Source organism: Coregonus clupeaformis, chromosome 1 (assembly GCF_020615455.1).
Source record: "Coregonus clupeaformis isolate EN_2021a chromosome 1, ASM2061545v1, whole genome shotgun sequence".
Classification (NCBI taxonomy): domain Eukaryota; kingdom Metazoa; phylum Chordata; class Actinopteri; order Salmoniformes; family Salmonidae; genus Coregonus; species Coregonus clupeaformis.
Genome location: NC_059192.1, coordinates 34,634,402 through 34,660,466, shown reverse-complemented (window position 1 = coordinate 34,660,466; position 26,065 = coordinate 34,634,402). Strand labels below are relative to the sequence as shown.

General features: G+C 41.6%; 1 protein-coding gene across 1 annotated transcript in view; it reads right to left on the bottom strand.

The window, feature by feature from the left end:
• Positions 1 to 23,304, bottom strand: part of capn15 (calpain 15) — a 71,367-nt gene extending 48,063 nt beyond the window's left edge. The window contains exon 1 of the mRNA XM_045220781.1: positions 23,061 to 23,304. The gene's annotated coding sequence lies outside the window, so the exon portion shown is untranslated. The remainder of the gene's footprint in view (positions 1 to 23,060) is intronic.
• Between the last annotated feature and the right edge of the window lie 2,761 nt (positions 23,305 to 26,065).

Genomic DNA, 26,065 nt, shown 5'->3' with positions numbered 1-26,065 from the left:
TGTGGTGCGCATTATAGACTATTTCATTTCCTTCATCTGAACATCGGCATGTCAGCAACAATCATTCATGTCAGTTCACTGCAAACAGCATAAAAGAGAAAATCTAATCAAATCTTTGAGAATACATTTATTTGGGAATATATTTTGTAGAACAGACATGCTTCTGTATTAGGCTGTGATCTCCATTCCCACTCCTTAACCCTATATATAAATATATACGTATACCTATACATGTATATTTTATATAGCATAAAAGGATACATCATCTGACTTCAGTTTCTATCCCTTCAGGTCTATCAGCATGCTAGATGCTACTTCATTATGGCATTTCAGCATTGGTGGGCACAATATATTTAGGAAATGACACTGGCCTTTTTTCTAGTGCCCGCTGGGGCTAAGACAGGGGAGGCCCAGTCATGGTGAGCTGTGCCCAAATAAGACTGGAGCTTCAGCAGGTAATTAGCCCAAGATACCTTCGCTTAGCCTACCCGCCGCTGGAGGAGACACTAAGGGGCAAGGTCACACTCACAGGGAACTGATGGGTACAGCTACCATCTGCCAGAGGCACACTCAGTCCCTGAGGGGGATGAACTTGAAGATGTGGTACTTTTTACCCCTTTTTCTCCCCAATTTCGTGATATCCAATAGGTAGTTACAGTCTTGTCCCATCGCTGCAACTTCTGTACGGATTTGGAGAGGCGAAGGTTGAGAGCCATGCGTCCCCTGAAACACGACCCTGCCAAGCCACACTGCTTCTTGACACACTGCTGGCTTAACCCGGAAACCAGCCGCACCAATGTGTCGGAGGAAACACTGTACAGCTGGTGACCGAAGTCAGCGTGCATGCGCCCGGCCGCCACAAGGAGTCGCTAGAGCGCGATGGGACAAGGACCCTCCCCTGACCCGGACGACTCTGGACCAATTGTGCGCCGGCCTCATGGGTCTCCCGGTCCCGGCTGGCTGCGACACAGCCCGGGATCAAACCCGGATTAGTTGTGACGCCTCTAGCACTGCAATGCAGTACCTTAGACCACTGCGCCACTCGGGAGGCCCCTTCATAGTGATTTCTGCTTTACAAATGAGTAAAGCAAGAGGTCGAATCAATGGCCAAATATCCTTGGCTCTAGAGTGTGTATATCATAAATCTCAAGGATAAAAAGAGTGTTCAAATAGAAGGATGTGTTGGAACATTTTACATTTTAGTCATTTAGCAGACGCTCTTATCCAGAGCGACTTACAGTTAGTGAGTGCATACATTTTCATACTGGCCCCCCGTGGGAAACGAACCCACAACCCTGGAGTTGCAAGCGCCATGCTCTATCAACTGAGCTACAGTCACTGCCATTCAACTTCCTAAAGAATTTGTTAAGCTCAGGAATGCCATCTACCCTAAGGCAAACCAACGTATTTGGCAGCGGGACGTATTAATGGGACTTTGCTGCTCTGTTCACCGCTTCCTAGCGAGAATTCTCCCGGTTTGAGATTAAAGCAAAACTATCCACTTGAAAGTATTTGTATTTATTTGTATTTTTGGAGGAGAGTTCCTCATTCCCTCCCTTCCACTCCCTGTCTGTCAGAGAGTAAATGATGAGTCAGACAGGGCCTAAGACACGAGGATTAGCTTGAAGAGCCTCTTCTGTAGCCGGCAGGTAATGCATTCTGGCACCGACATGACTCACTCGTGTGGTTGGCTTCACTGATGAGAGAATGGACAGTTTTCCGTCGCCTTACTTTCCTGTCCCTATTGTGGTGGACTAAATTAACACCGTGTGATGGTACTGAGTGGAGTCGTGCGAGGAAATCTGAGCTTGGCCAGACTTACGGCAATACTTTTGTTCAGCTCTGCCCACTGGGCAGACGTCAATTCAACGGCTATTCCACGTTGGTTCGACGTACGTTCACTGAAATGACGTGGAAACAATGCTGATTCAACCAGTGTGTGCCCAGTGGGTGGTGACTCAGAACTGAGTCAAAGAAAGACGGGGACGTAAGAGTACATTTTTACTTTACTCATCGGATTCTACAGACAACACTAGTGAGAGACTTCTCTCTACTACAGTATGAGCAGAGGACTGAGGACTTTGAGTACTACAGTGATAGTAGACAGAACCTCAGCTGTGACACACTGAAACTGGTGACTTGAGAAAGAGGGCTTGGTGACATTGACAGACACTTTGGTGATAAGTGAGAGGAATGAAAGTAAGACACTGAACTGAAGCTTTCATGACAATTTGACTAAGTGATTAAGGCTTTAGCGGTAAAAGCAGTAAAGCTTTGGTAGCAATGTATTGGGAGGGAGACATCCACAACAGAGGGTCTTTTCAACATGTCTCCTTGAGCCATGTAATCACTCGAAACCACACGACTGACTGTGTGGTAAGGAGATGGCTGCCGGAGGAGATGGCTACCGAAGGAGATGGCTGCCGTTTTACGGCCCCCTAACCAACATAATGATTACTCACCTCGTATTGGACGAAGTTTTTTTCTTCAAAGAGATTCGGACGCGATGGATTTTCTACAGACACCCGACAAGGCCCAAATCCCCGTCATTTGCAAGAGAAAGAGACAGAGATATTGTAGACGTAGGTCGGGGTGCCTTGTAAGGATCCGACGGCGAGCGAGTAATCTGCCTCTTCCATCAGACCTATTAGCCAACGTACAATCATTGGAAAACAAAATGGACGACCTAAGATCAAGGATATCCTACCAACGGGACATAAAAAACTCTAATATCTTATGATAAGCTGTAGACCACACTATTTACAAAGATAATTTTCTTCTATATTTTTCGTAGCTGTCTATTTACAACCACAAACCGATGCTTGCACTAAGACTGCACTCAATGAGCTGTATAAGGCCATAAGCAAACAGGAAAACGCTCATCCAGAGGCAGAGCTCCTAGTGGCCAGGGAATTTATTGCAGGGAAACTTAAATCCGTTCTACCTAATTTCTACCAGCATGTTAAATGTGCAACCAAAGGGAAAAAAACTCTAGACCACCTTTACTCCACACACAGAGACGCGTACAAAGCTCTCCCTCGCCCGCAACTCTGACCATAATTATATCCTCCTGATTCCTGCTTATAAGCTAAAACTAAAGCAGGAAGCACCAGTGACTCGGTTAATAAGGAAGTGGTCAGATGTATTTTTTTTTTTTTTTCACCTTTATTTAACCAGGTAAGCCAGTTGAGAACAAGTTCTCATTTACAACTGCGACCTGGCCAAGATAAAGCAAAGCAGTGCGATAAAAACAACAACACAGAGTTACATATGGGGTAAAACAAAACATAAAATCAAAAATACAACAGAAAATATATATACAGTGTGTTCAAAGATGATGCAGATGCTAAGCTATAGGACTGTTTTTCTAGCACAGACTGGAATATGTTCTGGGATTCTTCCGATGGCATTGAGGAGTTCACCACATCAGTCACTGGCTTCATCAATAAGTGCATCGATGACGTCGTCCCCACAGTGACCATACGTACATACCCCAACCAGAAGCCATGGATTACAGGCAACATCCGCACTGAGCTAAAGGGCAGAGCTGTCGCTTTCAAGGAGCGGGACTATTACCCGGACGCTTATAAGAAATCCCACTATGATCTCAGACGAACCATCAAACAGGCAAAGAGCCAATACAGGACTAAGATTGAATCGTACTACACCGGCTCCGCAGCTCGTCGGGTGTGGCAGGGCTTGCAAACCTTTACAGACTACAAAGGGAAGCACAGCCGCAAGCTACCCAGTGACACAAGCCTACCAGACGAGCTAAATCACTTCTATGCTTGCTTAGAGGCAAGCAACACTGAAGCATTGCATGAGAGCATCAGCTGTTCTGGATGACTATGTGATCACGCTCTCCGTAGCCGATGTGAGTAAGCCTTTTAAGCAGGTCACCATTCACAAGGCCGCAGGGCCAGACGGATTACCAGGACGTGTACTCCGAGCATGCGCTGACCAACTGGCAAGTGTCTTCACTGACATTTTCAACATGTCACTGACTGTGTCTGTAATACCAACATGTTTCAAGCAGACCACCATAGTCCCTGTGCCCAAGAATACTAAGATAACCTGCCTAAATGACTACCGACCCGTAGCACTCACGTCTGTAGCCATGAAGTGCTTTGAAAGGCTGGTCATGACTCACATCAACACCATTATCCTAGAAACCCTAGACCCACTTCAATTTGCATACCACCCCAACAGATCCACAGATGATGCAATCTCTATTGCACTCCACACTGCCCTTTCCCACCTGGACAAGAGGAACACCTACGTGAGAATGCTATTAATTGATTACAGCTCAGCGTTAAACACCATAGTGCCCTCAAAGCTCATCACTAAGCTATGGACCCTGGAACTAAACACCTCCCTCTGTAACTGGATCCTGGACTTCCTGACGGACTGCCCCTAGGTGGTAGGGGTAGGTAACAACACATCTGCCACGCTGATCCTCAACACTGGGGCCCCTCAGGGGTGCGTGCTCAGTCCCCTCCTGTACTCCCTGTTCACCCATGACTGCATGGCCAGGCACGACTCCAACACCATCATTAAGTTTGCCGACGACACAACAGTGGTAGGCCTGATCCCCGACAACGATGAGACAGCCTATAGGGAGGAGGTCAGAGACCAGGCCATGTGGTGCCAGGATAACAACCTCTCCCTCAACGTGATCAAGACAAAGGAGATTATTGTGGACTACAGGAAAAAAAAGAGGACTGAGCACGCCCCCATTCTCATCGACGGGGCTGTAGTGGAACAGGTTGAGAGCTTCCAGTTCCTTGGTGTCCACATCACCAACAAACTATCCAAACACACCAAGACAGTTGTGAAGAGGGCACGACAAAGCCTATTCCCCCTCAGGAGACTGAAAAGATTTGGCATGGGTCCTCAGATCCTCAAAAAGTTCTACAGCTGCACCATCGAGAGCATCCTGACTGGTTGCATCACCGCCTGGTATGGCAACTGCTTGACCTCCGACCGCAAAGCACTAAAGAGAGTAGTGCGTACGGCCCAGTACATCATTGGGGCCAAGCTTCATGCTATCCAGGACCTCTATACAAGGCGGTGTCAGAGGAAGGCCCTAAAAATTGTCAAAGACTCCAGCCACCCTAGTCATAGACTGTTCTCTCTGCTACCGCACGGCAAGCGGTACCGGAGCGCCAAGTCTAGGTCCAAAAGGCTTCTTAACAGCTTCTACCCCCAAGCCATAAGAATCCTGAACAACTAATCATGGCTACCCGGACTCTTTTACGCTGCTGCTACTCTGTTTATTATCTATGCATAGTCACTTTAACTCTACCCACATGTACATATTACCTCAATTACCTCGGCTAACCAGTACCCCCTGTATATAGCCTCCCTACTGTTCTTTTATTTTACTGCTGCTCTTTAATTATTTTTTTCACATCTGTTTTTTTACTTAACACTTATTTTTCTTCAAACTGCATTGTTGGTTAAGGGCTTGTAAGTAAGCATTTCACTGTAAGGTCTACACCTGTTGTATTCGGCACATGTGGCAAATTTTGTTTTGTTTTTGGTAACAGAATATAGTAGAAGTATCCTGCACTTCATAATAATGGCCCATTCTCTTCTTCTAAATAGGGCAATATGGTAACTGTCAAAACAAATGGGGCTTTGTATGATCACCAGGTCATATGAGGGAATTAATAGCATATCAAGGCTTAAATAGGTTTGACTTCTTTGTCTAGGTGTAAACAGCCAGATGTATTTCAGTATAACATAACCCATGGCCTCTGGTGATAGTACAGAGACAAAACTCATCAGCTCTTGCCCCATATGCAGATGAATAATGATCCATGCACTACTTAGCTGATATAACAGCAACCTTACCGAGTAGCAAGGCCCTGAGAACGTTCTTACCGGATGGGAGTCTATAGCTTTACAAGCTGGACGGGAATTTGTGGCAACACAACACAAAATTGTGTGGAGAAGAAAAAAAACACCTGACCTCTGGCTGTACCGTTAGTGAATATCTCACGACCGGCGCTCACATTTGATGGGTGAATCTGTCAGTGGGGGAGACAGCTGCAGACGTCTGAATCTTTAAACAGAGAAAACGGTCTGACTGGGTTTCAGCAGACAAGGTGTTGCAGAGTAGGGTTGGGAGGTATACCGTATATACCATATCCAAGGGTATTTCCAAATACCATCAGTATGATTTTTCAATGCTGTTAATACCGTATGTTTGTTTTTATTTTATTTTTTATGAGTACTTTTTAAATAAATACCTGCAATCAACTTGTGCACTAGGTAATAGATAAAGCATCTCGCATTCATCATTTTGCCTGTTAGACAATATTTTCATTATGAAGCTTACTGGTATTAGTTACCCGAAACAGCTGTTTGAGCCAGTCACGTGTGTTTGTTTACAAAGAAGCACAACGAGCAAAATGGGAGCTTTTGCATCGAAATTTAAGTGAGGTGATCAAGTTACACTTGTATGAAATTCACAACTGTTTGCCAGCTATATATATCTTATTAAGTTAACTATCTAAGATGTGCCAAATAAATTCTCTCCAGCTGGGTTTTGTTAACTTGCTAATGTTAGCTAAGTGGCTAAGTGCTCTTAGCCACTTAGCTAACATTCTTCTTGGTAACAGCAGCAGAGACAATCCCCTTCTGGATTAAGATCCCTGCTGTTTGTTTTGTGCGTGCTGCAAACTGCGTTTTGAGATACTTGCATAACTTTATGAGCTCGGTTGTCTATCTTAGTAGTAAATTTGCATTGGCTCGTTAGCATTTCCCTAGCACCCACTATGGGGATTCCTTAGTACTTGTTAGCATTTTAGTAGCATTCTGGTAAGTGTTGTTTTTGGGGGGGGGGTTTACATTTGGGAGAAAAAAAAATAATAGTGCCCCTTGTGTGCACTACCGGTAATACTGTATATCCCGGGATGGCACAGGCACGGTATGAAGGTATGGAAATCTGGATACCGCCCAACCCTATTGCAGAGACAGAGAACCATGCATGGACGGATGGGGCAAGAAGCTCTGGCTTTCGGGAGAAGGAAGAGGAAGAAATGGCAGGGGCGCAGGCATCGCGTGATGCTGTGCCGCTAATCTGATGTTCCTAACGAGCGCTCGAGCCTCACAGGCAGTGGCGGTGCTGACAGCACATCCTTCAACCAGGAAGGAGCTTCGGAATGGGGAGTCGCAAAATTGAGCTTTATTCTCTGCTATTACCCCCTGAATTCAACAATTATCGGGAAAGACCAGTGAAAATAATTTGCCCATAAAATGTCCCCACTCCACATTGGATTCTATCCAGCATTACTGGATATTGAGTTGAATAGAGTAGCTGTTGTAGGATTTTCTGAGGGTGGTGGCAGTTTGCTCGCCCTTCTTTTTGTTAGAGATACATATAGTAAGATATCTACGGAACATACGTTATGATCTCCATGGAAATAGGGAGGCAACTCTAAAATCATAATACAGATGGCGTTAATTAATGAAAGTATACCAACACTCCGGGTGCGTCAATGCACTTACAACAGTGCACCACAAAACCGTGCATGTGTGCTAAATCCATTGTGATCACTTGGAAACGAGTGTCCCGATGTGGCCTGCCCATCAGACAGGCAATAGTCCTAGTTGGGAAAACACGCTGAAAAACAGACCAGTTTTAATCCAATTAAAGGGAGAAGAGCCAGTGGAATAGAGCAATGGTAAACACTCACATCCATCATACTAGGACAGACACAGATGCTTGCAATAGGAACCAACCAGGGAACAGCAGACAGGCACCCCAGGAGGGGCCGGGGGAATTGGCCATAAAGTCAGTCACTGTACGTACAGCACATAACCACCTAGTTGCCCTCATGGGGTTATGGGAAGAAACAATGGAAAAAGACTGGCCCTGAGATGATGTGAAACTACCTTAAAAAGGTCAGCCTGGCCTCTGGATAACACACTTTAGCATTTCCTGGAAGCATCACAAAAGGAGGAAAAACCTCCTTGACCTTTTCTAAATGTTGTTGTGTTACAAGGTGGGATTAAAATGTATTTAATTGTAATTTTTTTGTCACCAATCTCCACAAAATACTCTAATTTCAAAGTGGAAGAAAAAATAGAAAAATAAAACACTAATATATATATATTGATTACATAAAGTATTCAACCCCCTGAGTCAATACGTTAGAATCACCTTTGGCAGTGATTACAGCTGTCAGTCTCGAAGACCTTTGCACACCTGGATTGTATAATCGTTGCATTTATTTATTTATTTTTATTCTTCAAGCTCTGTCAAGTTGGTTGTTGATCATTGCTAGACAGCCATTTTAAAGTCTTGCCATAGATTTTCAAGCTGGAAACTGTAACTAGGCCACTCAGGAACATTCAATGTCGTCTTGGTAAGCAACTCCAGTGTATATTTGTGACCCACCACCTCGATTATGTAGAAACATTTGACAAGGTGTTTTTTACATTGGAAGTAGAGACAGAGCTACAAAATGGTATATCATACACAGCAGTTGAGGAACAATGGGAAAGTAATTCTGCTTTGAAAGTTGATAAACTTGTAATCCCACTTTTGAGAAAATGGCCCTTGAATGTTTTGGTACACCTACTGGAGAGCTCTTCTTTGTCTACACCAATTCAGAATCATTCACAACCTCTTAAGCCTTAGGCCCACCCATCTCTTTGAGGATTCACATGTGAGGCCATGTGCTAAAGAGAGTGAGTAAGGCAGTGTAGTAAACAAATAAAGATTTCAAGACTAAAAGTGGTGAAAGTAGTAGCCTACAATAAGGAAAAACTCCAGGTAAAAATACACTTTATCTAGTCCTTGGCCTATATCCTAATCGGACTTTGAAAGTGTCCAGATACAAATATTTTATAATTATTAGATGATTCTTACCCAGACACTTGTCTAAATTGATGGGTCATGTGAAATAAATGCTATAACCCCCCCAGCCACATCTAGCTAAGTGGATGGGTCACTTATTGTCTAGACCTGTACACGTGTTCATGAAATACAATAGATGGCCGTAATCACCCCCAGACACACCTGGCTAACTTGATGGGTCAAGTAATAACTATCTTGCGAAGTGGAGTTTTTTGTTTAGACATGTAGCTAGCTAGCTAAACAATGAACCATAATCCCAACCCATAGCTACAGTACAAACGGATTGTCATAGCTAGCCACTATGCATGAAATGCTGGTGTATGAATCTGCAGGTAGCTAAAGCTAACCAACAAGGTTCAATGTTAGCTAGCTAACATTAGGCTATAACTTGTAATGCAAATGGTTTTCTGAGATACAAATAATATTACTACACAGATCATACACGTAACATTAGCTAGCAAGCTATCATTCGCTAGCTAGTGAACAGTACGCTTTAACTTGCAATTAAAACGACTTTCGGACAAAATTAGAAACGTATAATATCTGAAAATGTAGCTAGACTCTTACCCGTATACATGGAAGAATGCTTCACAGCAGTGTGTCTTTTCCGTTTGGTTTGTAGCTAGCTACAGTATGTTTGGCCCATTGTTGTGTCAAGTTACTCCGGTTCACACTGACCTTGTGCAGAAAAGTAGTCCATCACATCTTTTTTCCCACTGATCTTTGTCGATAGCGCCTGCTAAATTCTGTGCAGCAATATTGTTGAGAGCAGTAGCAACACTTTTACAGATCTCCTAATGTTATATCTTTCAGCTAAACTAACTAGGCTCGTAATTTAACAATGTTATTCGTATTTACAGATGGCATACAAGTTTGTTATTAAGGCACATGAAAGTTCACATGTTCCAGAAGGTATTTCTGCCAGAAAACGCATTTTGATAAAAGATAAATAATAATAAACGTTCAAATGCCTCTCCTGTGAAGTAGTGGCGTGCAACATATGCCTAGCTTCTTGAAACGGGCCACATTTGGCCTTGTGTTTCAGGTTATTGTCCTGCTGAAAGGTGAATTTGTCACCTAGTGTCTGTTGGAAAGCAGACAACCAGGTTTTCCTCTAGGATTTTATTCTGTTTCTTTTTATCCTAAAAAACTCCCTAGTCCTTGCCGATGACAAGCATACCCATAACAAGATGCAGCCACCACCATGCTTGAAAATATGAAGAGTGGTACAGAGTCATGTGTTGTGTTGGATTTGCCCCAAATCATAACACTTTGTATTCAGGACATAAAGTTACTTTCTTTGCCACATTTTTTGCAGTTTTACTTCAGTGCCTTATTGCAAACAGGATGCATGTTTTTTAATATTTGTATTCTGTACAGGTTATCCTTCTTTTTCATTTAGGTTAGTATTGTGGAGTAAATAAAATGTTGTTGAACCATCTTCAGTTTTTTCCCATCAAAGCCATTAAACAATGTAACTGTTTTAAAGTCACCATTGGCAGTGACTGGGTGTATTGATACACCATCCAAAGTGTAATTAATAACTTCACCACGCTCAAAGGGATATTCAATGTCTGCTTTTAAAAAAAAAAATTATCATCTACCAATATGTGTCCTTCTTTGTGAGGCATTAGAAAACCTCCCTGGTCTTTGTGGATGAATCTGTGTTTGAAATTCACTGCTCGACTGTACCCCACACATACAAATAATTGTATGTGTGGGGTACAGAGATGAGGTAGTCATTCAAAAATCAAGTCTATGCAACTTATTATGTGAAAGTACAGTGGGGAAAAAAAGTATTTAGTCAGCCACCAATTGTGCAAGTTCTCCCACTTAAAAAGATGAGAGGCCTGTAATTTTCATCATAGGTACACGTCAACTATGACAGACAAAATGAGAAAAAAAAATCCAGAAAATCACATTGTAGGATTTTTAATGAATTTATTTGCAAATGATGGTGGAAAATAAGTATTTGGTCAATAACAAACGTTTCTCAATACTTTGTTATATACCCTTTGTTGGCAATGACACAGGTCAAACGTTTTCTGTAAGTCTTCACAAGGTTTTCACACACTGTTGCTGGTATTTTGGCCCATTCCTCCATGCAGATCTCCTCTAGAGCAGTGATGTTTTGGGGCTGTCGCTGGGCAACACAGACTTTCAACTCCCTCCAAAGATTTTCTATGGGGTTGAGATCTGGAGACTGGCTAGGCCACTCCAGGACCTTGAAATGCTTCTTACGAAGCCACTCCTTCGTTGCCCGGGCGGTGTGTTTGGGATCATTGTCATGCTGAAAGACCCAGCCACGTTTCATCTTCAATGCCCTTGCTGATGGAAGGAGGTTTTCACTCAAAATCTCACGATACATGGCCCCATTCATTCTTTCCTTTACACGGTCGTCCTGGTCCCTTTGCAGAAAAACAGCTCCAAAGCATGATGTTTCCACCCAAACTTCAGACGGGCCTGGACATAAGCAGGGGGACACGTCTGGCACTGCAGGATTTGAGTCCCTGGCGGCGTAGTGTGTTACTGATGGTAGGCTTTGTTACTTTGGTCCCAGCTCTCTGCAGGTCATTCACTAGGTCCCCCCGTGTGGTTCTGGGATTTTTGCTCACCGTTCTTGTGTCATCATTTTGACCCCACGGGGTGAGATCTTGCGTGGAGCCCCAGATCGAGGGAGATTATCAGTGGTCTTGTATGTCTTACATTTCCTAATAATTGCTCCCACAGTTGATTTCTTCAAACCAAGCTGCTTACCTATTGCAGATTCAGTCTTCCCAGCCTGGTGCAGGTCTACAATTTTGTTTCTGGTGTCCTTTGACAGCTCTTTGGGCTTGGCCATAGTGGAGTTTGGAGTGTGACTTTTTGAGGTTGTGGACAGGTGTCTTTTATACTGATAACAAGTTCAAACAGGTGCCATTAATACAGGTAACGAGTGGAGGACAGATGAGCCTCTTAAAGAAGAAGTTACAGGTCTGTGAGAGCCAGAAATCTTGCTTGTTTGTAGGTGACCAAATACTTATTTTCCACCATAATTTGCGAATAAATTCATTTAAAATCCTACAATGTGATTTTCTGGATTTTTTTTTCTCAATTTGTCTGTCATAGTTGACGTGTACCTATGATGAAAATTACAGGCCTCTCATCTTTTTAAGTGGGAGAACTTGCACAATTGGTGGCTGACTAAATACATTTTTTCCCCACTGTACTTTCTGAAGGCACTGTATAGGCTACAGGCATGAGTACAAGGCACTGTAAAGGGTTACGTTTTATTAGAGACCTGTTCCATCATAGACCCAGGCTAAAAAACACCCATTGAATGCCTAGCTGGTTTAAGTGTTTAGTTCATGTGTGGGTTGCTTTCTTGAGCAAGCCTAAATCTGTGATTAAAGCGAAGTGAAGAATACTGATTTAGAATACGGACCATTCCCATGACCAATGAGTCACAACTGGGAAAAGCCCATTTTCAGGGGCTGGGAAAAAACAGCCAGAGAAAGAGTCCAGTGTGTTACAAGACACTAGAACTAGAACTATTTGGGGACTAAACCCTCGACATGAATCACCAAATTTAAGCTGAGCTGATATTTTTTTTTTCATCCTCTGCCACGGCTCAGCTAGGCTTGCCTAACCTCGTTAGACTCACGCAGAAATGTGTATGTGTGTGGGGTGAGAGAGAGGGCGAAAGTGCGCTCTAAGCATCATTGTACATTGCTCCTCAAAGCCGTGTTGTTAGAGGATCTGTGTGTGAGTGCGTTGTGTGTGTACGCAGACCCTCGGCGCTACCAAAAGCAGTGTTATGAGAGCATGTGTGTGTGGTGAGATGTGCATGCATGTGTGTATATGAGCTCAGCTGACTGATGCTCAAGTCTGATTGGTGATGGAGACAGGGGATTGTTGCTATGGAGATGCACATGAACACAGTGTAAAAGGGTCTCCTGAAACAATAAAGGATTTCAGTGTCTGATGATGCAAACCGACACTGACAGAGTTATTACAGAGACCGCAGTCATCCAAAATTCCATGACACTTCTCCAAGAGATACTACAGTTTGACTTAACTGACGGGCAATAGCAGAGTAAGTATTGACAAGCTCAGACAATAGTAGTGAGAGATGAAAGAGCTAGAGAAGGCCAACGCTGAATAAATAATGACATCCATTGAAAGGACATTTGATAAGTCTTTTGAAAATCAATAACTAACAACCAGACTTCATTCCCCCGGTGACTCAGCAATAATCTCAATATACTGGAGGAGGAAGCCGATAGCAGCTCCACTGTTCTCCTTCCCCGAAGAACTGACATACAAACCTATTACACACCTATAAGCGGGAAGAAAATAAAGAAACACGTCTTTCACGTAGCTCCTCTGAAGAAGGTAGACTAATCACAGATCACTGGTTCGGTTAGCTGTATGGGAAGTTGGAGCCACCCGTTTCAATTATCATGAGCTAAGGGTAAAAACGGGTTATTCAAACTAGGCTGTCCTTTCACATTATTGACTAGCTAGGCCTATATCCTCAATCATTCAAAGCGCACAGACTCAAAGAATGGCATACTCTAGGTGGTGGAATATTCAATTAAAGCGCATCCTGCCAACATTACAAAATATCAGGACTCTTTCAAACAAAAACGATAGCAAGCTGTTTCTGATACAATGCTTCGTCCGGTTTCACATTCACTTCCTTCTAGGAAAATGACCGGGCCTCTAACACTCCCCCCCCAAGCTAACAAGATGTTTAATGGGACTGGAGAATCCTCCAAGGTTTTATAGACTACAACACCATTAATTACACTAGACGGTCGGTCAGTTTGCAGGGAGGACTCTGCCATCTGCGCAGCGGCGGCCATCTGTTAGTGGACGGCACGTTTCGACAGAGGTCAAACAACAGAGCCAGGTGTAGCGCGTGTTCGCAAACTAAGCCGACAGCATGGAATCAACAGTTGTCTGGTCTGGTCTGGGAGCCCTCAAAAGTATTTGCCATGATGCGAGCTCCCCAAACAACCCGGCGAGAGAGTTCGTGTCCGGGTCACTCCATGGGTGCAATCAACTTGGCACACCAATCCAATCAGCTTTTCCTCAAATTCGGCACAGAGCTGTAGAGGGGAGGTACTAAGAGGCGGGATTGTCAGATGTCAAATCCAGCTTAAGTGGATTTTGGATATCATATTGGATATCAAAACATTAAAGTGGAACTATGATTAGATCAAATTTGGTGGTGGAACAATAGTTTTGATTAAATAATATTTTGTCAGATTTAATGATACTGCAATATTGTCAGTGCATGTAAAGAGATTGTATTGAAAAGGCTTGAATATGACATAATAGTCAACAGTAAGGTGTCTGATTTAAAGTGGATCTGAGTTCTCTGAAAATTGCCACACTAAAAATAACAAAAAGCCCTTAGGATACCACTCAAAGAAAACACACAACACCTATCACAATATTGTGATCTGCACAACAAAGCAATCTGTCCTTTATGCTCACTCTTACTGCTCCCAGTAACAGCAGTCCCTGTGTAATACAAGCCCTAGGGCTGCAGAGCATGGCCCATTTCTCTCCTTGCTGCCCATCAACAGGTCTGACCAGTCTGGTCTGACCACCCTGTCGCCCAGGTGCAGTGGACTGAAATGTTGGCTCTTACCTGCGCTCTCTGTGTGGAAGTGGCGGCTGCTGCTGGCGCGTAATGAAGGTGGTGCCCCACACAGGGCTGCTGTGGCTGTTCCTAAGCCAGCCCATAGGAGGCGACGACGGGTACGGGGTGCTCCGGAACCCGTGGTCCGACTCGGTCTCCGCGGTGAGAGAGGAGGCGGAACTCCCCATCCTCCTTTTGCAGTCTACTGGGGTTCTCACCCTTTGAACGCGGGACGGGGAGTAGCGGAGTGACAGTGCCTTGTGTTTCAATCTCGGGCTTACAGTTTAAGGGTGGGGGATGGGGGAAAAGGGGGGAGTCTAGGGCTGGGTGAAAACCCTGCTCATGTGTTCTCAGTCCTGCCAAACTTCCAACTGGCACGATTCGAGACAAACCCCATTTCAAAAAGGGATGGATTTCATCCTGTGAAGTGACTCCAAGTGTGCTTGAAGATGGCTATATGGAAAAAATGGAATAGGAAGGCAATAATGAGGAAATCAAAGCGAGGGTATTCAAAAAACAAGTGGAACACGACGACGTTTCAAACTCCAGATCAGGGTGGATTTCCCACAGTGAGGAGGAAGTGCTCAATACAAAATGCAATTGGTTGCCTCGGGCACTGATTCCAATTTGACATTGTCTCCAGGAAATAACTCACACTCCTCTCTTCTCTGTAGTGGGTACCAATTTTTCTCTGTCGTAGACTTGTAGGCCATGTTGTCTGGAGTGTCATTCAACTATTCCTTCTGCACTACTTGCAGTGTTCCTCCCTCGCGTATGCAGTCTCATGCCTGATCCATCATGTTTGAACTCTTTGTCACACACGGACACAGGCAGTGGAAGGGGCACACACAGAGATGACGAGGTCCTCAGTCAATCGACATCTCTGAGATAATATGGCACAGTTGAGGCACTGGAATGTTTTTTGTTTGTTGACAAAACAGGAATACATTTATTTTACCAAAAAGGAACTGAAAAGTGACTGGGATGTTGCATTTGTATAGCTTGAGGCAGAATTAATTAAATGTCAAATTAAGGACAGACCATGACATGGATAACAAACAAAGTTATTTAGCTATTGTCAAATATTAGGCTAGTTTTATGTTATTTATTTATATGGCTTTGAATAAGCATTTCACTCAAAAGAAAATCTGAATACACTAAACAAATAAGTCCTTTAGTTTTGTATTATTTTTTACTGTAATGTTTATCTGAGAAGCACAGTCTCAGTCTACTGTCTCAGTTGACTTGTAGTCCAGATTATGAGTGATTCTGTGTGCAGGCACTGCTGGCACACTGACTGAAGCTCTGGTATACAAAGCTTATCTTTCAAATTTCGACATTTGCCCACAGCTGCTAAAGCAGATTATCCAGAATATTGCTCAAATCACCCCGTTGCATTTCTTAGCGGCTGAAATGTGGGATACTGAGTGCTTACAAAACGTCGCACTCTTCACAACTAGGCTACTCTGATTGAGGCAATGTCCCGAATAGCTATTATAACATGAAAAGAAACATGAACTTTGGAAGTGAAATTGAACAAAACCCAAACACAACGTGTATGCAGGCCTACATAAAGCGCAGGGTAGAACACGAACGGCACAGAATGACATTTGGCTACTGTTCCCAGACAGTCCCAACCCAAAGAGAAGTTCTAATAAATATTCGACACGTGCGACCTTTATAGCGGAGTGTCCCGTTATGGTGCGTCCACGGTACGAAACGGGAGATGATCCCGGTTTCCACTCCGCTGTCTGGGTAGCCTATTCGCAGCTTTACTTCAGTCTGATCCCATTGATGATGCGGCCGGTCTGGTGGTTCATTTGTATACAGTAGGCTTTACGTGTGCCAACCTGCCATAGAGAGTAGGCTAACTATGCCAGAGGAACTACGATGGTGCATGCCGGTGCAATGAAGGCATGAAGTCTAATTATATGCACATGCATTTTTTTCCCCATGGAGACAACAACTGTAGCCTGCCTGGTGCCTCTAACACGCGAATACAATACCCCACTTATATTATTCAATCTCACGTATATTAATTATCGACATAAAAAGCTATATAAAAGGCACATAGCCTATCACTATCAAATGCGCTGCGTCAATATTGACAATTAAACCAATACAGTCTTGCTTATTACAATGTAGCTAACAACAACGTAAAGCGTTGCCTACAAAGGCATTTAACAATGTATCGAATTACCGTCAGTGCCAGAGCTGCAAAACAGAGGCGAATTCAGAATAAACCATGTAGGTATGCTACAATTGTAGCAATCTGCCAGTTTCCAGTGACTAACTCGGGAGCTGACTAAATTGTATTGAGGGCAAGGACTCATCATGCCAGAGCCGACATATCAGGCTTTTAAAAACGTGAAAATGGTACTAAACAGTCTCATCCAGAATTGATTTTAAACGCAAATTCCACTGTCTTCTGCCCGGTCCATTATCTTCTGCCCGGTCCATTCTCGTGCGCTCATAATTCCAGTGTTTTATGACGCTGATCCTCTTTGACTTCTATTAGGAAACATCCTCGCTTCGGCCCCGTCGTCGCTTCAGAAATAAATGACTACCCATACTGCAATGCTCCATCCTGGGCCCACTGTATGTTTTTGCACCGGGGGCTGTTTTCATTGCATTATATTTAAAAAATATATATAATTCCCCCTCTCTGATAAGTGCAGAGGATGCAGTTGCAATCTCTTCCTAACAGGGAATGACAGCGAATCAAGCAGTGCGCAGGCGCAGTAGGATGTTGGCTGAGAAGGTGAAAGGCTACATTCAAGAGATCAAAACTAAATAAATAAGCTCCATCAAGTGTTACTCAGTAGCCGGACTGATCCTGTCAGTGTTGTGTTCGAGACCACCTAAAGCGAGACGGATTCAAGACCAAGAACGGAGTAAATCGAGTCCAAATGAAGACCGGAGGGTCGAAATGTTCTGTGTCCATATTTCAGAAGATCATATGGATTCTTTAGACATTTAGAATGCTGAACAAAATGCATGCTGAGGGCAAATAGAGAGCCACTCTACAAATGATCATTAACCCAAACAGGTCTATAATATACTGAACAAAAATATAAACACAACATGCTGGTCCCATGTTTCATGAGCTGAAATAAAAGACCCCAGAAATTTTCCAGACGCACTAAAAGCTAATTTCTCTCAAATTTTGTGCACAAATTTGTTTACATCACTGTTAGTGAAGCATTTCTCCTTTGCCAAGAAAATCCATCCACCTGACAGGTGTGGCATACCAAGAAGCTGATTAAACAGCATGATCATTACACAGGTTCATCTTGTGCAGGGGACAATAAAAGGCGACTCTAAAATGTGCAGTTTTGTCACACAACACAATGCCACAGATGTCTCAAGTTTTGAGGGAGCGTGCAATTGGCATGCTGACTGCAGGAATGTCCACCAGAGCTGTTGCCAGATAATTGAATGTTCATTTCTCTACCATAAGCCGCTTCCAACGTAGTTTTTGAGAATTTGGCAGTACGTCCAACTGACCTCACAACCGCAGAACACGTGTAACCACGCCAGCCCAGGACCTCCACATCCGGCTTCTTCACCTCTGATACGAGCCACCCAGACAGCTGATGAAACTGAAGAGTATTTCTGTCTGTAATAAAGCCTTTTTGTGGGGAAAAACTCATTCTGATTAGCTGCGCCCCTGCCCAGTCATGTGAAATCCATAGATTAGTGCCTAATTCATTTCAATTGACTGATTTCCTTATAAAAATTAAAAATATGTTATAACTTCCCCGGTCTTCCCTTACTAATAGTGACCGTGCAACTTTCAAACAATTTCCCGGATTCTTCCCTACCAAGGAAATTCTGACAAGCCCGACAAAGTTTGAGGATATTTTTCAGTGAAAGTAAACGACAGTAATGTTACCAGTAAAGTAGGAAGCCCAGGTTTCAACAGGCGATAATAAATGTGACATGAAACGAGCATGGACATTTGGCCTGGCGAAGTAGTTTTATGCGCTGACTGAATGGATGCTGATAACGTGTATGTGACGATATATATATATTTTTGTATTATTCGTTTTTTACTCTGTTGGTCTCGGGAAGAAATTACAGTCCTCATTGACTGAGACAGAGTCAAGAAAAGTACAAATGTATCCGACACCGAGACAAGACAGAGACACTCAATATGTGGTCTGGAGACCGGACTCGAGTACTACAACACTGCATACTGTAGCCTATTTGTATTATTATATGTTAATTACAGGAGGCTAGGCTACTTATCATAAACTGAGAAAATAAAAGGAGAGGTATTAAAGCCAAAAAGTATTTAAAATGGGAAAATGTCTCATGTGTCAATAAAGGGTTAATAAGCCAGTGTGGAACAGCACCACCAATCACTGCTCAACTGTCCCTTCACATTGCTGAGATAAGCCTTGATCTCCCTTTCTTCCTCTTTCCACTCCTCTCTTCCTTTATTCTCCCCTCCATATCACTTTGACCTCATTCCTCCCTTCACAATAATCCTTGGTAGAAAACACTGAAAAAAGAATAGGCCTACAGTGTATATTTTAGCCTACCTCTAGCACAGAACATTTGCACTCGAGTCTGGTTCCCACAGCAAAACAGTGGGTAAATCATTAGCTACATAGCAAGCAATAGGAAGCAGCACACACAGTCCATTCACCATTGCAACACATAGGCCATTTTGTTTAATAGAACAGGGAGCGGTGACTTGGCTAGCCCATACTTGTCTGATAACTGTAACTGTGTTCGTGTACCCTGGAAGGAAAGGTCATGCCTCTCTGTGGAAGACCGCTTCCTGTTTTGTCACACGTGTTGAAAGAAGAACCCAAACTAGTCCGACTAGTCAGAACTACTGGATCATTTACAAAGTATGAAAATTAATAATATAACACTATTGACATTTGTGTTGATCAAAAGCTATAGTCTTTCACTTTAAAATGTATGTCAAACAAAAACCTCTGATTTCAAAGTTTAACAAACAATACAACTCATATTCACAAAAACTGTGCAGATGTAAACTTTGGTAACGGAATTACGGTAAAATCTCCCTCAGGTTTTTAGTAGGGCTGGGAATTGCCAGGGACCTCACGATACAATATTATCACGATATTTTGGTTCCGATACAATATGTATTGCGATTCTCACGATTCTATATGTATCGCGATTCGATACTGTGAATTTATTGCGATTCGATGTACCAAACATATTGCTCACCATATGTCTCCTGCAGAGGGACAAGAGAGAGCCATGAGAAAACAAGTTGATCAGTCATGGAAATAAAAGTACTGTAAACAAATTGGCTCCCTATTTAAAAAGAAGATGGAGAACTAGCTATGAAGAACAAATACTGGAGTTTTGGTGCAGGTACAGCCAACTAGCACAAAAATAATATTACGATAATGTCAAAATGATATGATATCTCATCAAAAAGAATATCAAGATATGTAACTGTATCAATCCCCCCCATCACTAGTTTTTATGTGACAACGTGCTGCTTTATGGTGATATCTGCACCGAATTAAGATTCAAAGATCAGAAAGACTGGGGTGTCAGCTATCACATGGAACCTTGAGGTTGAAAAAAATCTGTGGATTTACACCCGGTAACAGAATTACGGTAACGGAATTACATCATGGGTCCCTGATCTGTACTACACAGAGATGCAATTTATGGATATGAATGTCATTCTCCTCATGTTTCACAAGTTTGGACATCACAGCAGAGCACAGTGCAGTACAATACAACACAGCAGAGTTGAGTTCAGCACAGTGTAGTAGAGTATAGTACAGTAGAGTTCAGTACAGTACAATATACTGTACTTTTCTTTACTGTATTGTACTACTGTATTGTATTGGACAGTACTCTACTTTGCTCTACTCACTGTACTGTACTATCCAAACTTGTGAAACATACATCTATGATAGGTTCAGATTTGGTCCAGTCCGGTCCATCTGTGGACATTAACATCAAGGCCAGGTTGTACTGACCAAATTTCAACATCCATGGACGTCCGATGTCGGTCAATGCTCAGTGGGTGAGGAGGCTGGTTACAGTAAATGGAAAGAGGAGGCTCATGGGTAGGTGTTAAGCCTTCCGCATTCTGCTGGCGCCCAGCCGAACTCGGCTAGGTGAACTCAACGAGGGCGCTCGCATACTTCCTTAAAAGACCTTTGCATGAAAAACGTGAAAAAAGCGGAAATAGTACTGTTTGTCCATCTTGAGATGCCGTAGCCAGTATACACTTTCTCAAAATAGTCAGAATTAGTCTAAGATCACTCAAGAAATCTGTCATTAATTTGGACGTTTTTGCAGAGGAGATCTTAGTTGCACAATTTTACATTAACTAAGATGTTTGATCCAATATTTCTAAAGTGAAAGAATTTGCATGAAAACTAGTCATCTCTCGTTGAATGACAACAAACAGTGCACTGAAGAATCCCTACTGTTGACCAATCACCGACGAAGGGGCATAGATTTCAGTAACGGAATTACACGTTTTAATCTCTTAATAATTCATAAACACAATTGATATCAGTAAAACTATAACTAATTGTTAGGTCTACCATTACTTTTTACTTCTGTGAACTTTCATTATCCTCCCACCTTATGAGGGAGAAACAGAAAATATTTTAAAGATATGTGGGTTTTTGGTAACGCAATTACATGGCACAAGGCAATATTTCTTAAACTTACAGAAGGTAAACAATTTCTCCAAAACTAAATATAAGTGTTGATATTAGTTGGCAGGGGTCTTTACGTCAACATTGTGTTTTGATGTATTTCTGATGCCCTTTAAGTCTTTTTCTGGTAGATGTTTTCTAAGACCCCTTTTCCATCTGCTTATCCAGAAATCCAAGCCTTTACTTATGCCACATTTTTAAGATGGAAAATGGTTGAAAAATGTATCTAAGCCTTCATTTCTCAAAAATATAGACTCTCAGTTTTCATTTGACACCCAATTTGATATGCTCCTATGAACTTCACATGTTGGTGCTCATGGGTCCTTTTCGGTGGAAATGCCCTGCATTTAGGTTGCCAGTATGGAATGCTGTCCTGACATAGTAGACTAACACAAGCTTTGTCATAAAACTAAGAGTGGTGTGCATGTTCCTTAAAGCAAGCAGTGCTCTTCCAAGCTCCCTCTCAAACAGAAAGCGGTCTTCAGTAGACAAAATATGGCTATGGTGCAGTCTTCAAACACCAGTTTGAAAGAGTAACACACTTACAGATTGGGAAAGCATTACATACATTTCTTTGGCAACGTTTCTTCCATAGGCCATGTCGGTTCTATTTAGCATTTAGGAATTAGTTTGATTCTACTCTAGTCTACTCTATGGTAAGCTAGCCAAGCCATAGCTGGCACCATGTAAACTACAATTCCTACGCTTTGTTTTAATGTTAAGAAACGTCAATAATCATCGCTTGCGAAACGGTTTTCGAAACATATGCCCTTATCTTTCACATCAGCAAGAAATAATATTTCAACTAAAAAAAAGATACACTTACTGTAGCAAATTTTCACAGATCCATACACTATGTGCAGTGGTTGAAAAAGTACCCAATTGTCATACTTGAGTAAAAGTAAAGATAATGACTTGAGTAAAAGGGAAAGTCACCCAGTAAAATACCACTTGAGTAAAAGTCTAAAAGTATTTGGTTTTAAATATAGCCTACTTAAGTATCAAAAGTTAATGTAAATTGCTAAAATATACTTAAGCATCAAAAGTAAAAGTAAAAGTAAAAGTATACATTATTTAAAATTCCTTATATTAAGCAAACCAGACAGCACCATTTTCTAGTTTTGTTTAAATTTACGGATAGCCAGGGACACACTCCAACAATCAGACATAATTTAAAACGAAGCATGTGTGTTTAGTGAGTCCGTCAGATCAGAGGCAGTCTTGATGACCAGGGATGTTCGCCAGACAAGTGCGTGAATTGGACAATTTTCTGCCCTGCTAATCATTCAAAATATAACGAGTACTTTTGGGTGTCAGGGAAAATGTATAGAGTAAAAAGTACATTATTTCATTAGGAATGTAGTGAAGTAAAAGTAAAAAAAATAGTCAAAAATATGAATTGTAATGTATAGTACAGATACAACAACAAATAACTACTTAAGTAGTAATTTAAAGTATTTTTACTTAAGTACTTTACGGAAAGAAGATACCTTCATCAATAGGTGCTAAGGGTAGTTCGCGTCTATGAATGGACTAGACTAGCCATACAGGGGCAGGCAGACAGTCAAAGCATATCCTATTTTGCTTAGGGTTAGCTGGAGAGCAATGGCTAGTCCAACTACCATTATGTTCCTACGGCGGGGAAATAAAATAACTCGTAACAAAGTTTTGAAAGCAGCACAGCGTGACAGCTAAATGAGCTACAATGTAGCAGCAAGAAATCTTTGCATCGTCAACCCATAGCATGACGCGGGACAGCGGGAGACAAGGAAGCCGGGGGACAATTGTAAACAAAGACAACCACGAATATAGATTGACATAATCGATATTGTCACAGGTTTGCGTCTATTTCTGATTTTACAATCTATGTTGAAAGGATTCTTACCCCAAAACACGTAGCTGGTGATGTAAGGTTGAGGACAAGCTGCTCCTTTCTTGATTGTCGAACGTACTAACTTTTCTCTATTAGCAGCCAAATGTTAAGTTCTATCAGAAATTACAGTTTGATGTGCGTTAGCTGCTGAATACATTGTTCAACGTTACCGTCTCACTCCAGTGCATCCTTGAGCTATTTGTTTCACTAGCTAATATCTAATTTCTCTTTCCACTCCATCGAGTTAGGTATTGAATACAGCCATCATGTACGTTACCTCAAACACCCCAGGAAGGGGAATCTCCAAGGAGCCAAAGCAAAAGAAACGTACGTTTTCTTCGTAGAGTTAAATCAGTTTCATTGTGTTTCTACGTTCAGTATGCGTAGAATTCGTTCGGGAATATGGCCAACATAACTACGTTTCCCATGGTACACTGCAACTCCAATAAGTAGGATATCCGTTCTCCGTTTTTTTTACACAAATGTCGTCATCAGTTGAATTTGACAACACTTTATTAAAATACCACTGAATATTATTTTCTGACGTTGTTTAATACATATTGTATGTGACAAGTACAATTTGATTTCAAAATTTGATTTGATTATATTATTGTATTGAGCACTTTATGCATAATGCTTTAAGGTATTCTTGTTTTACAATTAAAAAAAAATGTTTTTATATATTGTTATAGGTAGCCTACATCTAATGTATTAGGCTACAACAGTTTACACACCCTTTTATCAATAAGCACACAAAACATCACAAACAAACAAAACCCCACAGAAACCAGTGTTGGGGAGTAGTGAACTACATATAGTTCAACTAGTAATTTACTACATTTTGCAGTAGCTTGGTGGAAGTTGAACTAAATTTAAATCTAGGTAGTGTTTTCAGTAGTTAATTAAGCACACACAAGGTTATAAACTGGGTGGTTCAATCCCTGAATGCTGATTGGCTGACAGCCGTGGTATATCAGACCATATACCACGGGTATGACAAAACATTTATTTTTACTGCTCAAATTACGTTGGTAACCAGTTTATAATAGCAATAAGGCACCTCGGGGGTTTGTGGTATATGGCCAATATACCACAGCTAAGGGATGTTCTTATGTACGACGCAATGTAGCTTCCCCAACACTGACAGAAACACATAAAACATATGTTTTACAAATACCAGTCAAATATCGAATCACTTATTAGAATGTCTTGGAATATCTTATTCAATGCATTGTTTATTTTCCATTTCATTACATGTTATATGAATATCACAGTGTCCCACAAACAAAGCCATAATAACTATCCCACCTATTCTTATTATTGTTGCAGACATCTGCTGTCATCTAGTGGCACTTACATACAAGGCTTTTCCCAACTCAGTAAACGCATATATAATATCATATAATAACTAAATATTTCCCCAGAGCTAACTTCAGTTCTGGCATTCGGATTAATAAACATGTAACAGCAAGATAACCCCCCCCACGAAATTAATCGCAGCTAATCCGTGTTGAAAATATCTCTTTAAAATGGTAATGTCAGAGTCCCTGGCTGTAGACTAGACATGAATGAATAGCCTAATATCATGAAGCAATAATGTTATCATTCACTAGATGTAAATGATAGACCTTTGAAGTCTCCTTAATGATGACAGTCTTTGAACTCATATACACCTTTTTGTCATGGCCTTAAAAAAATAAAAAATCTCAATAAAAAAAAATCTCAATTCGTGTAGAGTGGACTGATTAATTTTACAGATGGAGAGTGATAGGTTAATTTATAGATGTAGAGTAATAGGTTGAATTCCAACCAAAATGGTGCTTACTTAAATCTGTGGCCTGAATGAATGGATTTTGTTTCAGCTATTGTAGGATAATATTTCATTTTAATGTCTGACTGCCTGAATAAAGAAATAGGCCTAAATAAAATAATGATTGTTATTATTATTATGTATTTGTTTTCACAATTTTTTAGAGGACATCTAACATATCAATAAACAGTTTATACACATACATAATGCGGGATTTTCTAAATCATCAACATTTGCTAAAATCTGGGAAAGGGCTAATAACATATTTAATCAAAGACATGACGACATGCCTTGCATAAACTACTTTTATTTTACGTCAATGTAGGGCCTAAATCTTAAATGCACAAATCCTTTTGCATAGCATGTGAAAGAATTTGTGAGCACGGATAATCTCTAATGCTGGTGTCACTCCATGTGTTTGAACCGCGGAGGGTTCAAGGATTATGTTCGTCATTGTTATGACTTTAAAGTGTGTCATGAGAGAGATTGAACAGGGGCTATAGTATTAATTCTACATTAATTGTACTGTATTACATTTTGAACTGGTCCTTAAACCATTTGATTTATAATCAGATGTTGATCTCTCTTTCTCAATACTAGAAATGGCACCGTTATCAAGTGGACAATTTAAACAAACATAAAATAAAACATATTTTCTATAAATAAGGGTTTGACATAATGTATCATTGGGCCCGTGTGTGGTGGGAAACGTTGTTCAGGCGGAGTTCTAGTGAAGTGAGGCGGAGCGAGCAATCCTTTCAGGGATGAAACGCGGTCTGAAGAATAATGAATGAGAGAAACTGGGCGGAGAAAGTTAGACTTGATTTTCACATGTCGCTTAGTGCCATGGTAAGTTAATTTTTTGGGAGTAATAGGACCGCTATTCTACAGTGGATATTCATTTGACTTTATTTGACTGTAAAGTAGCCTATATAAAAGAACATTATAAAACGGTCTGGACTGGAGTTAGCTGTACTTGGATTGGAAGACTTCTTTGTGAAGAAGGTATGTGATGAAATGGGATTGGAACATTATTTTTGCGCTTGTCGCTCTGAAAGACAGTGAGTGCACTTGTTCTGCCTTTGTTTGACAATCCAGAGCTCTGGTTTGTGATTCACTTTTGATACATTTCAAATACAGCCTATGCTCCAATGTTTTAGACCAAGCAACTAATGACAGAAATAATTTATTTCGGCTTTTAGTGTGT